The following is a 15,145-nucleotide window of genomic DNA, read 5'->3' on the forward strand; positions in this document are numbered from 1 at the left end:
GAAGTATCTCTTGTCCCTCTGCAGACGACACACAGCGTTGAAACGCCCTAGTGACACTTAGGTGATGTAACTTGCCGTTAACAATCGTCATAGATTTGGAGCGCCTAGCGATTTGTCTTGCCAAGGTCTCATCCTCAGGTAACTCACCCCGGGTCATATAAGCCAAATAGGGCACTGTCCAATCTGGGATAACGTGAAGAGCCGCCACCAGTTGTGCCTCCGGATCTGGCACCGCTAGTTCTTCCTCAGTAGGCACCTTGACAGAAGGGTTATACAAAACATCGAGAAAGGTGTTAGGTGGCACCGGCTTACGTTGAGATCCCAGCCGGCTTAAAGCATCAGCCGCCTCGTTCTTCCTTCGATCAATGTGCTCCACTTGATAACCCTTGAAATGTCCAGCCATGGCATCTACTTCACGTCGATAAGCCGCCATGAGAGGATCCTTAGAATTCCACTTGCCTGACACCTGCTGAGCCACGAGATCTGAGTCGCCCAGGCACCTTACCCAGCTTAAGTTCATCTCCTTGGCCATCCGGAGACCATGAAGTAAGGCCTCGTACTCAGCTGCATTGTTAGTACATGGGAACATAAGCCGGAGTACATAATGAAATTTGTCACCTCGAGGGGAAGTTAAAACAATTCCAGCCCCCGAGCCTTCTAGCTGCCTGGACCCGTCAAAGTGAATAGTCCAATATGTGTTATATGGCTTCTCCTCAGGTGCCTGCAACCCTGTCCAATCATTGATAAAGTCCACCAAGGCATGAGACTTAATAGCAGTCCGTGGCGTGTACTTCAAACCATGAGGCCCAAGCTCGATAGCCCACTTGGCGACTCGTCTTGTGGCCTCCCTATTCTGGATGATGTCTCCCAAAGGGGTAGAACTTACCACAGTTATAGGATGACTTTGAAAGTACTGCTTCAACTTCCGGTTGGCCATAAGCACTCCGTAAACAAGTTTCTGCCAATGTGGATACCTTTGTTTAGACTCAATGAGCACCTCACTGATATAGTAAACTGGCCGTTGAATCGGATACTCCTTGTCGGCTTCCTTACGCTCCACCACGATGGCAACACTGACCGCTCGTGAATTAGCAGCTACATATAACAGCAACGGTTCTTTGTCAACGGGAGCCTCAAGAACTGGTGGTTCAGATAATTGCCTCTTTAAGTCTTCAAAGGCAGCATCCACAACATCACTCCAGATGAAAGTGTCAGTTTTCTTCATCATCTGATATAATGGAAGGGCCTTCTCACCTAACCGGCTTATGAACCGGCTTAAAGCAGCAACACGACCCGCCAGTCGCTGAACATCATTGATGCACGCCGGCTTAGCCAGAGAGGTAATCGCCTTAATCTTCTCCGGGTTAGCTTCAATGCCTCTGTTTGACACTAGAAAACCTAAGAGCTTGCCTGCAGGTACACCAAACACACACTTGGCCGGGTTAAGCATCATCTTGTAAACCCGGAGATTATCAAAGGTCTCTTTCAAGTCAGATATCAAGGTTTCCTTTTTCTCTGGACTTCACCACAATTTCATCTACGTAAGCATGAACATTACGCCCAATTTGATCATGCAAACAGTTCTGCACACACCGCTGATAAGTCGCCTGAGCACTTTTGAGTCCAAACGGCATAGATACATAGCAGAAGGCTCCAAATAGAGTAATGAAAGCTGTCTTCTCCTGGTCCTTAACTACCATCTTGATTTGATGATAACCAGAGTAAGCATCCAAGAAGCTCAAACATGCACAACCCGTCGTAGCATCAATGATTTGATCAATACGGGGGAGAGCAAAGGGATCAGCCGGACAAGCCTTATTTAAGTCCATGTAATCCACACACATCCGCCAAGTGTCATTCTTCTTGAGCACTAACACCGGGTTAGCTAACCACTCCGGGTGAAAAACTTCAACAATAAACCCGGCCGCTAAGAGTCGGGCGACCTCTTCCCCAATAGCTTTCCGTCTCTCTTAGTTGAACCGTCGGAGAAACTGCCTGACCGGCTTATACTTTGGATCAATATTGAGAGTGTGCTCAGCGAGTTCCCTCGGTACACCCGGCATGTCACAAGGTTTCCATGCAAAGATGTCCCGGTTCTCACGGATGAACTCGATGAGCGCGCTTTCCTATTTAGGATCCAAATTAGCACTGATACTGAACTGCTTAGAAGCATCTCCTGGGGTAAAGTCAACAAGCTTTGTCTCAGCGGCCGACTTAAACTTCAACGCCGGGTCATGTTCCGTAGTTGGTTTCTTGAGGGAGGTCATATCTGTCGGGTCAACATTGTCTTGATAAAATTTGAGCTCCTCCACAGCACAGGCAGACTCAGCGTAAGCCGCATCGCCCTCTTCACATTCCGAGGCCACCTTTCGACTCCCATGCACAGTGATGGTGCCCTTGTAACCCGGCATCTTGAACTGTAAGTAAACGTAACATGGCCGTGCCATGAATTTAGCATAAGCCGGTCGTACTCATGATTTTAACCACCTCAAACGTCAATTTCTCAGCCCTGGAGTCGTACTCATCTCCAAAGGCCACCTCCAAATCAATCTTACCAACTGGGTAAGCCGACTTACCCGGAACCACCCCATGGAAAACAGTGTTGGATGTTCTCAAATTCTTCTCGGTCAACCCCATGCGCTGAAAGGTCTCGTAGTAGAGGATATTGATGCTGCTACCGCCGTCCATGAGTACTTTAGTGAATTTATATCCACCAACCTGGGGTGCTACTACCAAGGCTAATTGACCCGGATTATCGACCCGTGGAGGGTGATCCTCTCTGCTCCTTAGAATGGGCTATTCTGACCACCTCAAATAACAAGGAATTGCCGGCTCAACAGAATTCACGGCCCTCTTATGAACCTTCTAGTCACGTTTGCATAAACTAGTGGTAAACACATGATACTGCCCACCACTCAACTGTTTCGGATGGCTTTGATAACCCGACTGCTGCTGCTGCCCTCCTTGACCAGACTGCTGCTGATTATTACCGCCTGGATGCCCCTGAAAACCGGAATTTGAACCACCGCCCGGGCCATGAAAACCGCCAGCCCCTGAGCTGCCGCCAGATCCATGACTACCGTTAAAGATGTTGGAATTTTTAAATGCCTTCATGATCGCACAATCCTTCCATAGGTGTGTGGCGGGGTGCTCGCTGGTGCCGTGTTTCGGGCAGGGCTCATTGAGTAGCTGCTCAAGAGATGGGCCTGACCCGCCGGATCGAGGCGGCTTACCCTTATATCTCTTATTGTTACCTTGCGCATTGGCATTGGCCACAAACTCCGGGTTACCGTCCGCCTTAAGCTTATTGCCGCCTTGGTTCCCCGAGTTATGATGTTGACCCTTTCCATTGTCGTTCCTTTTTCCCTTCCCTGTCTTCTCATCGTCAGACGCGGGATCCTTGGTACTATCAGAATCGGCATATCTGACTAAAGCCGCCATCAGCGTACCCATATCATTGCAGTCACGTTTAAGGCGCCCCAGCTTCTGCCTCAGCGGCTCAAAGCTGCAATTCTTCTCCAACATAAGGACTGCAGAACTGGCATCCATCTTGTCAGATGAATGAATTATCTCCTTGACCCGACGCACCCAATGGGTGGTGGATTCACCTTCCTCCTGCTTACAATTCGTCAAGTCAACGATCGACATAGATTGCTTACAGGTGTCCTTGAAGTTCTGGATGAAACGGGCTTTTAATTCTTCCCATGACCCAATGGAATTGGGTGGCAAACCTTTTAACCAAGACCGGGCCGTTCCATCTAGCATCATGGTGAAATATTTAGCCATTGCCGCGTCACTGACTTCCAACAGCTCCATGGACATCTCATAACTCTCGATCCATGCTCCGGGCTGTAAGTCGGCCATGTAATTCGGCACCTTTCGAGGTCCCTTGAAGTCCTTGGGCAGGCGCACGTTGCGCAAAGCCGGTACCAAACAAGGAACACCACCGGTTCTAGTGGCTACTCCCGCCTCAACAGAAGTCGTTGGATATTCTGGGATATCCTGATAAGCCGCCAGCTCAGCCGCCCGCTTGTTCTCCTGACGTATTCGGTCTTGCACCGGGTTGTAGCCACCATGTTGGTTACGACGTTGGGCGTTGCTTGACAAAGCTTCGGATTCCATGTGTCTGTTGTAACTCGGGCTCCGGTTCTGACGAGGCGGTGCTAACTAAGGCGGGGGAGTTGAATGAATCCTATCCCTGCTGTAAGAATAGGTCTCTTGCTGAGCCAGGGCCGTCTGGAGAAGCTCTCTGACCCTCCGGGTCTCCACCGTTGTCGGGTCATCACCGTCCATGGGCAGAGCAGCCAAGCGCGCCGAAGCTGCGATTAAGTTCTCCATGGGGTTGGAAAAGTGACCCTCCGGTATCGGCACATAACGCGGTGGTGCCATGCTCGCATGAGGAGGTGGCATCTCTCGAGGCTGAGCCGGTCCTCCTGCCCCGGCTATCATAAACTGATTGGCATCTGGCGGGTTACCTGTGCTGGCTCCGGGTGTAGCGAAAAGAACCCGAGGGTCGTAATTCGGAGGTAAATGAGATTGGGTTTTCTGGTGTCTCCTCCTCATTACCTCATTAGATGCATTTAAGCTCATCGTGAGCTGGTAAGCTTCTGACTACAATCGCTGTGCCCAGGCATCGAGAGCTGCCCACTCTGTAGCTAGTCTAGTATCCTCAGCTGCCAAGGCCTCCTTGGCCTGAGCTATCTCCTCACACACCCGTGCCACCTCCGCGTCATGCTCATCTTTGTTCGCAGGGATAACCGTGGCAGTTAACAGGGCCGTAAGCTTGTCCATGAGGTCTATCAGCACCTGAGCCGGCGGGCGCACAGGGCCACCTACCCCGGCTGTCCCTATTCCGGATGTTATTGCTGCAGCATGTAGGACCTTGAAGTGTGTCTAGAGGGGGGGTGATTAGACTACTTGACCAATTAAAAACTTAACATTTTCCCAATTTTAGAGTTTGGCAGATTTTAGCTATCTTAGGACAAGTCAAGCAATCATCACACTATTCAAGCAAGCATCCAAAGAGTATATAGGCAGCGGAAATTAAAGCATGCAACTTGCAAGAAAGTAACGGGAAGGGTTTGGAGGATTCAAACGCAGTTGGAGACACGGATGTTTTTGGCGTGGTTCCGATAGGTGGTGCTATCGTACATCCACGTTGATGGAGACTTCAACCCACGAAAGGTAACGGTTGCGCGAGTCCACGGAGGGCTCCACCCAAGAAGGGTGCACGAAGAAGCAACCTTGTCTATCCCACCATGGCCGTCGCCCACGAAGGACTTGCCTCACTAGCGGTAGATCTTCACGAAGTAGGCGATCTCCTTGCCATTACAAACTCCTTGGTTCAACTCCACAATCTTGTCGGAGGCTCCCAAGTGACACCTAGCCAATCTAGGAGACACCACTCTCCAAGAAGTAACAAATGGTGCGTTGATGATAAACTCCTTGCTCTTGTGCTTCAAATGATAGTCTCCCCAACACTCAACTCTCTCTATCATAGGATTTGGATCTGGTGGAAAGAAGATTTGAGTGGAAAGCAACTTGGGAAGGCTAGAGATCAAGATTCATATGGTAGGAATGGAATATCTTGGCCTCAACACATGAGTAGGTGGTTCTTTCTCAGAAATGGTAAGTTGGAAGTGTAGGTTTAGTCTGATGGCTCTCTCCACGAATGAAGAGGAGGTGGAGGGGTATATATAGCCTCCACACAAAATCTAACCGTTACACACAATTTACCAAACTCGGTGGGACCGATTCAACAGACTCGGTCAGACCGATTTAGTAAACCTAGTGACCGTTAGTGATTTTCGGTGGGACTGACCTGCAACTCGGTGAGACCGATTCGGTTAGGGTTAGGGCATAACGTAATCTCGGTAAGACCGATTACACAAACTCGGTGAGACCGATTTTGGTAATAAGCTTTCCAGAGAGTTGGTCAGGTAAACTCAGTGGGACCGATTTGCTCTTTTCGGTGAGACCGAAATGTTACAAAAGGGAAATAGAGAGTTTACATTGCAATCTCGGTGGGACCGATCGCTCACTTCAGTTTGACCGAAACGTTACGAAGGGAAACAGAGAGATTACAATCCCATCTCGGTGAGACCGAGATCCCTATCGGTAGAACCAATTTGCCTAGGGTTTGTGGCAGTGGCTATGACATTTGAAATCGGTGGCGCCGGATAAGAAGAATCGGTGTGACCGATTTTGGCTTTGGGTTTAGGTCATTTGTGGATGTGAGAAAGTAGTTGAGGGTTTTGGAGCATATCACTAAGCACATGAAGCAAGAGGCTCATTAAGCAACACCTCATCCCTCCTTGATAGTATTGGCTTTTCCTATAGACTCAATGTGATCTTGGATCACTAAAATATAAAATGAAGAGTCTTGAGCTATTGAGCTTGAGCCAATCCTTTGTCCTTAGTATTTTGAGGGATCCACTTTCATCATCCATGCCATGCCATTCATTGAGCTTTCCTGAAATAATAGTCTTCGAATAGCATTAGCTCAGTGAGCTATATGTTGTTATGAATTACCAAAACCACCTAGGGATAGTTGCACTTTCAATCTCCCCATTTTTGGTAATTGATGACAACATATAGATCAAAGCTTCGACAAATGATAATAAGATTTAAAAACATCGCCGCTTTGAGAAGTATGTGATAAGCAAGAGCTCCCCCTAAATTTGTGCATAGTTTAAGATTTGCTTTGGACTGCAAATGCACAAGGAATTAGGCTCATGGGCTACTCTTCCATGTCACATACATCTTGGTGGAGCGCTCAAAATGATAAAGATTGAATACATGCACTCATCACCAAGCAAAGTGAATGATCACATAGGATAGATAAGATAATATCATCAAACATGCATAAGTGTAGCTTAAGATCAAACACATGATCATCAATGTCTCACAAGAATAGCATAATATCTCAAGCAAACAAAAGAAAACAAGTTTTAAACCACCAAAGCAAGAGAGAACAAAAGCAACACTCTCTCTCTCGAAGCCTATGATCTATACATTTTTCTCCCCCTTTGGCAACAAGTTACCAAAAAGTTCATAGAAAATGCATAGTGCTAGATCGACTCTCAGGCTTGATCTTCAGTTGGTGGTGTAGAGATGGCTCCTTGGACGAAGGCTTCAGTTGATGTAGAGGGAGCTGGAGGAGTTGGTGCTGGAGCTGGTTGCACTGGAGCTGTAGGAGCTGTGGCTGGTGCAGATGATGTTGCTCTAGTGTCTGGCACTGGCACTGCAGCTGACCTCTGAGCTCTAGGCACTCTGGCAAATACATTAGTGGTAGTCTTGCCCTTCCTCTCCTGCATGTCATCCTGCAGCTGCTTGACAACTGACTGAATCTCAGTTACCTTGACATCAAGATCATAGAATTTTTGTTCCATGATTCTCTCCAAGCTCTCCTGATTCTGAGTTAAGGTGGCCAACCCCTTCTCAATCATCAGTGTTGATGCTATCAAGTAACCAAGCTGCTCCTGCTTGTTCTTTAAGAAATACTCAGATGCCTCCTCTTGAGTTGGCATCTTGGCAGCCTTCTCCTTCCTTGCCTTCTCCTTCTTCTCTTGAGCTTGAACTGATGATGGATCATCCTCATTCATGACAACCTCATTGTCCTCAAAGTCTGGATAGAGAGGAAAATGTTCCCTGTCCAATAGATATTTTCTTGTGCCCATCTTTGAGTTAATCAACTCCTGAATCTGAGGGGCATATCCACAACTCCTCTTATGATCTGCTGCAGTCCTCTTAATGGTTTCTACTATAAGGCTCATGACCTTGAATTTCTGAGGCACATCAGACAAATGCAACATGTTGATTGCATGCCCTCTGATCATGTTGTGGTCACCAGACTTAGGCAATAGAGTGTGCCTTAGGATCCAGTTGATTGTAGGCAGCCCTGACTGAAGAAAGTGGACTGATCCAAAAGAGAAAGTCTCTAGGGCTTTGTCTGGGATCTCCTTGTACATATGTGCCATGGTATTGTGTCCCATTTTCTTCTTGGCATATACATCCAGGTCATCATCATTTTCCTTTGGGGCATTTATCAGATTTGCCCACTCCTCAACAGTTGACTAGTACCTTGTACCTTTAGACATCCAAACTATCCTCCCATCTGGATAGAAGTGTGCTGTGGAGTAGAATTGCATTATAAGTTCATCATTCCAGTTGGTGAGCTTCTGCCCAACAAAATCTGCAACTCCACAAGCAACAAAACTGTCTTGTACTCCAGGATAGTATTCTTCATTTTCCTTCATGTAGGTCCAGTCGACCCACCTCATATCACACACAATGGGCTTTTTGTACAACAAGATTGTCTCATAGAAGTCATGTTGTTCCTTTGTATGGAACCTGTAATCAACAACAATTCTTCTCCTTGTGGCATATGGATCTGCCATCCTCCATAGCCTCAACCTTGAATCTTTTCTGATGTTCATGTCCTCAGCTACAGGATGGGCATCATTATGGTCTGGTATCTTGGGCTTGAGCTTCCTCAGAACTTGTCCTTCATCTTCCTCCTCAGCAACCTCAGGCACTGGGGCCTTGTTCTTCTCAGCAGCTGGAATACTCATGGTATTCCTCTTTGGTGCAGACTTGGCCTTGGGGGCAGCTTTGGGTGCTTCCTTGGGCTTAGATGTTGCAGCCCCTGATCTAATAGCATCTCCCATAAGCTTTGGTGCCTTTGGTGCTGGTGCAGCAGGCTCTTCTTCTTCTTCCATCATGGAAGGTTGCCCAACAACTCTGGCCATGGTCTTCTTGACCCTTTCCTTCCTTTTCTTTCCTTCAGCAGCTGGCTCTTTGGGATCAGGCTTTTCAGGCAGTTCAGTTGATGCTCTGGCTTTGGACATTGGTTGTCTTCCTGTAGGCCTTTTAATCTTCATGCCTGGCTTTGTATGCTTTGCTGAGCCATACTCCTTTTTGAGTACTACTTTCTTGGAAGTAGCTTCGTCCTCTTTAGCTCTATAATCCTCATCTTCAGAGTCTGAAGTTCTCTTCTTCCTTTGCCTGGTAGCAGCCTTAGGCAGGTTGCTAGGAGTGCTCCTGCTGCCTTCATCTGAAGTGCTGGAGGGACTAGTGCCCTCACTCATTTGCATCTTCCCTTCTGACATGTTCTGACTGTCACTCTGGTCTGACATGCTGCAAACTCTGACTGCTGACCCTGTGAAGAGTTATATATGAGATGGAGTGGATGAGCATCACAAAATGCAGAGATTTTTGCAAAAGAATGATTCAAAAATTCAGTTTTAGTTTACCACAGAAAGCATTTCGGATCAACCGATTTTCAAACTCGATGATACTGAATCAGTTTTGGAACCTAAACTGATGAACTCGGTTGGACCGAGTCACAGTTCGGTGGCACCGAGACTGCTAGGGTTTCACAAAGTCCTAAAATCGGTCGCACCGATTAGCAATTCTCGGTCACACCGAGAGTTACTAGTGCAATGGCATAAGCCAAATCGGTGGGACCGAGTTTTTCAACTCGGTGGGTCGAAGATGGTTTCGGCGGAAACCTAACCCTAAATTTTCAAATCTCATCTAATCTACGGATTGCATTGACTGGATAGGAGTGTTTCAATCATGGCAAGAATCAATAAGAACACAATGTGCTAGGAATCGGACGAGGATAGCACTGTGATCGAGTCCATACCCTAGCTTGGCGATGAACTCGCTACGGCGGCAACGGCGGGGTTGAATTCCGTTGACGGCAGCGGAGACCAGCGACAGGAGGCGGTTGGTGACGAGGAGACGATCCAGAGACCTTGGAGGCAGAGCGAGCTATTGCACGGGCGAAGGGGTTCGAAGAAATTTCCAAATTTTACCCGTGACTATATATAGCCTGACCCTATCGGTGTGACCGAGTGGAACAACTCGGTGGCACCGAGATGCATAACTGTGTTCAGTTACAGCAACTCGGTGTGACCGAAAAGTTCAAATTGGTTGCACCGAGATTGAAAACCTAGATCGACTTAGTGGTCTCGGTAGGACCTAAATGGAGGAATCGGTCAGACCGAGAATCACAAAGAAGTTTTGGAAGTTTAAGTCTATGACAAATCGGGGACTCCGAGTGCTCCTCACACAGAGTGGTTCGAATCTGACTTGATCAAATTTTGTGATGTAGCATGAATAGAGTTTGAGACGAGAAGAGCATAGATAGCTAGAGAAAGTTCTTAGGCATTCTTGTCCATCCACTTGGCCAAAAGAAGGAAGAACCAAACAATCAAAACAATAAGTGGATGTCCTTGAATGAGTAAAATATGCACCAACATGCTCACACAATAAAATGGCCAATGAAATATGTGCCAAAGCATGCACAACCAATTCTAGCATCTATCAAACAATTGGCGATGACTAGGTCATCTATATATGAGTACATTGACTTAGGAATCAAATGATAAACATTTGATCATAGGTCATACTCATCGTTTAAGCCCAAGTGGGGTTACCACTTTTACATAATGCATTGATGTGTTCACACCATTAGAGTTGCTTTGACTCAAGTCTTAGAGTTAAGCTCCCCCTAGATGTGAGATCCCCTTTTGGAGGGATGAACTAACCTTGGGTTTTGTTGATGATGACTTCATGTAGGTGTTGAAGATGTGGATGCTCAATGTTGATGTAGATCATTTGGAGCAATCCGTTGGAGTGAGTTGCACTTTCAACATACCTACATGGGTTAGTCCCACAAGGAACAAACAAGAATATCCATAGACATAGAGTGATGCTCACACAAGATGATGTCCATGAAAACATTAGGTTACCTTGTTCCTTGCCTTACCAACATGAGGGTTTGTGACTCCTTGAACTAGTGCAAGATGTGGAAGTTGATTGCACTTGTCCTTGCCATAATAATATGAGTGGAGAATGTTGGCGGAGTCACCCTCAAGAACTCTCTAGTTCTTCTTCTTCGGGATCCACACCATCTTGATGGGAATCCTTGGAGTTGTAGTTGTACTTGATGAAGTAGAACTTGATGTAGTCTTGGGAATCCACTTGACCGAGACCTTAGGTGCTTCTTCAAATGCATCAATCTCTTCTTGAAGCTTGTCCTTGCCTTTATGGTCTTGTGGTGGAAGATCATCTTGAGCTTGTGTTCCCTTGAAGGAAGTAGGATCATACTTCTCTTGTTGAGGAACAAACTTCGTCTTGGGGTATTGATCTTCTTCCCACTCAACTCCATTGGCATTGAACTTTCGTTCAAAACCAAAACCTTGATTCTTCCGGTGTCTTCCTTGCTTGCGTACAATTTCCTCGAATTGCTTACTCTCGGCAAGGCTCTTATAAACACCTTTCTCTATAATTTCCTTCAATAAGCTATTTTCTTACTCAAGTGTAACTTGGCTAAGAGAATCATTAGTGGAATCAAGAGAACTACTAGAAGCAACAATATTGGATTTGACATTATTATTGTTACTACTAGAGGAAGTATCTTTCTTGTACTTGTTACTAGACTTGACTTGAGGCATGTAAGTAGATAGGAGTAAACGCTTGGCAATATAAGAAGAACTTTTCTTGCGAAGATCATCATTGATTGCCTTTAAGAACTCATGCTCTTGCTCAAGATTGAGCTTTTCAAATCGTAACTTCTCATGAGCCCTTGAAAGTTCTCGATGATCTTCGAAGATAGTTTCATGAGCCAACTTAAGAGTGTTTAGTTCTTTAGTTAGAAGCTCAATCTTCTCCTTATCATTGTCATTCGTTTTATCTTGGTTAGCATGATTAATTGACGTTTCATCATAGTATTCATCACTAGAGTTGTCAACAAGTAAATCATCATCCACAAGCAAGTCATCTTCATCACTATTGAAATCAACATACTCAGGATGTGTTACCTTTGGACCTTTGGCCATGAAGCATCTTCCAATTCCTTCATTTGGTGAATCAAATATGTCGTAGGAGTTGGTTGACACAAGTGCTAGACCGGCAACACCTTCATCTTGAGTATATTCGGAGTCGGAGTGATAGCTTCTCTCGGAGTGTTTGTCGGAGTCGGAGCCGAAAACCCATTCACCAACATGAGCTTGATGTCTTCGTTTTGTGTAGCTCCTTGATGACGTGTCCTTCCTTTCCGAATCCTTGCTTCTCCATGAGGATCTTCGTTCATAATGATCATCTCTACTCCTCCTCTCTCTTGGTGGTGATTCTTCTCTTTTGCTTCTTCTTTTTGGAGAATCTTCTCTTCTTTTGTAGGGTGCCGTACACTCATTGGAATAGTGTCCAGGCCTCCCACAATTGTAGCAATTGCACTCTCGACTGGAAGATCTTTTGTCATGGCAAGACCTTGACTTGGAGCTTCTTTCTTTGCTTCTACTCTTGTAGAATTTGTTGAAGTTCTTCACCATTAAGCTCAATTCTTCATTGAAGGTTTGTTTCTCACTTGATGATGTGGGGGCTTCACTTGAGGCTTTGTAAGCACCACTTAACTTGTTGTGAAGTTCCTCCTTATCCTTGAGTGACATCTCATAAGCAACAATTCTTCCAATGACTTCCGTTGGCTTGAGATCTTTGTAGTTTGGCATCATTTGGATCAATGTGCACACGGTATCATACTTTCCATCCAATGCTCTTAGGATCTTCTTGATGATGAATCTGTCGGTCATCTCTTCACTCCCTAAGCCGGCAATCTCATTTGTAATAAGAGCAAGCCTAGAGTACATTTCAGCGACACCTTCACCATCCTTCATTTTGAACTTGTCAAGCTGACTTTGGAGCACATCCAACTTGGATTCCTTGACGGATTTGGTACCTTCGTGCATATCAATCAAAGTGTACCAAATTTCCTTTGCATTCTCAAGACGGCTGATTTTGTCGAATTCTTCGGGGCACAATCCGTTGAAGATGATATCACAAGCTTGAGCGTTGTATTACAGCATCTTCAATTCTTCCGCATTAGATTCACGGTTCGGCTCTCTCCCATCAAAGAATTCACCTTGCAAGCCAATACAAATAATTGCCCAAACGGCGGGGTTATGTCCGAGAATATGCATTTTCATCTTATGCTTCCAACTAGCAAAATTAGTACCATCAAAGTAAGGACCTCTATGGTGATAATTTCCCTCGCTAGACGCCATACTCTCCTAGGTTGTGAAACCAAGGCTATGACCACCAAAAGCTATAGAAATCAAAGCAAATGGAGACCAAAGCTCTGATACCACTTGTAGGACCTTGAAGTATGTCTAGAGGGGGGGGGGTGATTAGACTACTTGACCAATTAAAAACTTAACCTTTTCCCGATTTTAGAGTTTGGCAGATTTTAGCTATCTTAGGACAAGTCAAGCAATCATCACACTATTCAAGCAAGCATGCAAAGAGTATATAGGCAACGGAAATTAAAGCATGCAACTTGCAAGAAAGTAACGGGAAGGGTTTGGAGGATTCAAACGCAGTTGGAGACACATATGTTTTTGGCATGGTTCCGATAGGTGGTGCTATCGTACATCCACGTTGATGGAGACTTCAACCCACGAAGGGTAACGGTTGCGCGAGTCCATGGAGGGCTCCACCCAAGAAGGGTCCACGAAGAAGCAACCTTGTTTATCCCACCATGGTCGTCGCCCACGAAGGACTTGCCTCACTAGCGGTAGATCTTCACGAAGTAGGCGATCTCCTTGCCCTTACAAACTCCTTGGTTCAACTCCACAATCTTGTCGGAGGCTCCCAAGTGACACCTAGCCAATCTAGGAGACACCACTCTCCAAGAAGTAACAAATGGTGTGTTGATGATGAACTCCTTGCTCTTGTGCTTCAAATGATAGTCTCCCCAACACTCAACTCTCTCTCATAGGATTTGGATCTGGTGGAAAGAAGATTTGAGTGGAAAGCAACTTGGGAAGGCTAGAGATCAAGATTCATATGGTAGGAATGGAATATCTTGGCCTTAACACATGAGTAGGTGGTTCTTTCTCAGAAATGGTAAGTTGGAAGTGTAGGTTTAGTCTGATGGCTCTCTCCACGAATGAAAAGGAGGTGGATGGGTATATATAGCCTCCACGCAAAATCTAACCGTTACACACAATTTACTAAACTCGGTGGGACCGATTCAACAGACTCGGTCGGACCGATTTAGTAAACCTAGTGACCGTTAGTGATTTTCGGTGGGACTGACATGCAACTCGGTGAGACCGATTCGGTTAGGGTTAGGGCATAACGTAATCTCGGTAAGACCGATTACACAAACTCGGTGAGACCGATTTTGGTAATAAGCTTTCCAGAGAGTTGGTCAGGTAAACTCGGTGGGACCGATTTGCTCTTTTCGGTGAGACCGAAATGATACAAAAGGGAAACAGAGAGTTTACATTACAATCTCGGTTGGACCGATCGCTCACTTCGGTTTGACCGAAACGTTACGAAGGGAAACAGAGAGATTACAATCCCATCTCGGTGAGACCGAGATCCTATCGGTAGAACCGATTTGCCTAGGGTTTGTGGCAGTGGCTATGACATTTGAAATCGGTGGCGCCGGATAAGAAGAATCGGTGTGACCGATTTTGGCTTTGGGTTTAGGTCATTTGTGGATGTGAGAAAGTAGCTGAGGGTTTTGGAGCATATCACTAAGCACATGAAGCAAGAGGCTCATTAAGCAACACCTCATCCCTCCTTGATAGTATTGGCTTTTCCTATAGACTCAATGTGATCTTGGATCACTAAAATATAAAATGAAGAGTCTTGAGTTATTGAGCTTGAGCCAATCCTTTGTCCTTAGTATTTTGAGAGATCCACTTTCATCATCCATGCCATGCCATTCATTGAGCTTTCCTGAAATAATAGTCTTCGAATAGCATTAGCTCAATGAGCTATATGTTGTTATGAATTACCAAAACAACCTAGGGATAGTTGCACTTTCACAGCAGCCGTAGAGTTAGAGCCGGGCTGAGTTCCAGCCATGAAGATTCCTGCCCATCTTGGCGGCTCATGGGGGTCCAGAATACTGATGCCATCGGAACAGCCCCCTAGCACGCCGTCTTGTACCTGATACAACGAATCTGTTGAACCGGCGGACGAATCACCGTCCGAGAGGACGGCCGTCTCACCATCATCTTCAGATCCTTTAGAAAGTTCCACTCCGTGGATGCAGCCCATGAAAGCACGCTTCATGACGGGTTGAGCCCGGGTCTTCCTCGCACGCTGAGCCGTCTCGATGAGGTCG

This window comes from Triticum aestivum, chromosome 4B (genome assembly GCF_018294505.1).
Source record: "Triticum aestivum cultivar Chinese Spring chromosome 4B, IWGSC CS RefSeq v2.1, whole genome shotgun sequence".
Lineage (NCBI taxonomy): Eukaryota > Viridiplantae > Streptophyta > Magnoliopsida > Poales > Poaceae > Triticum > Triticum aestivum.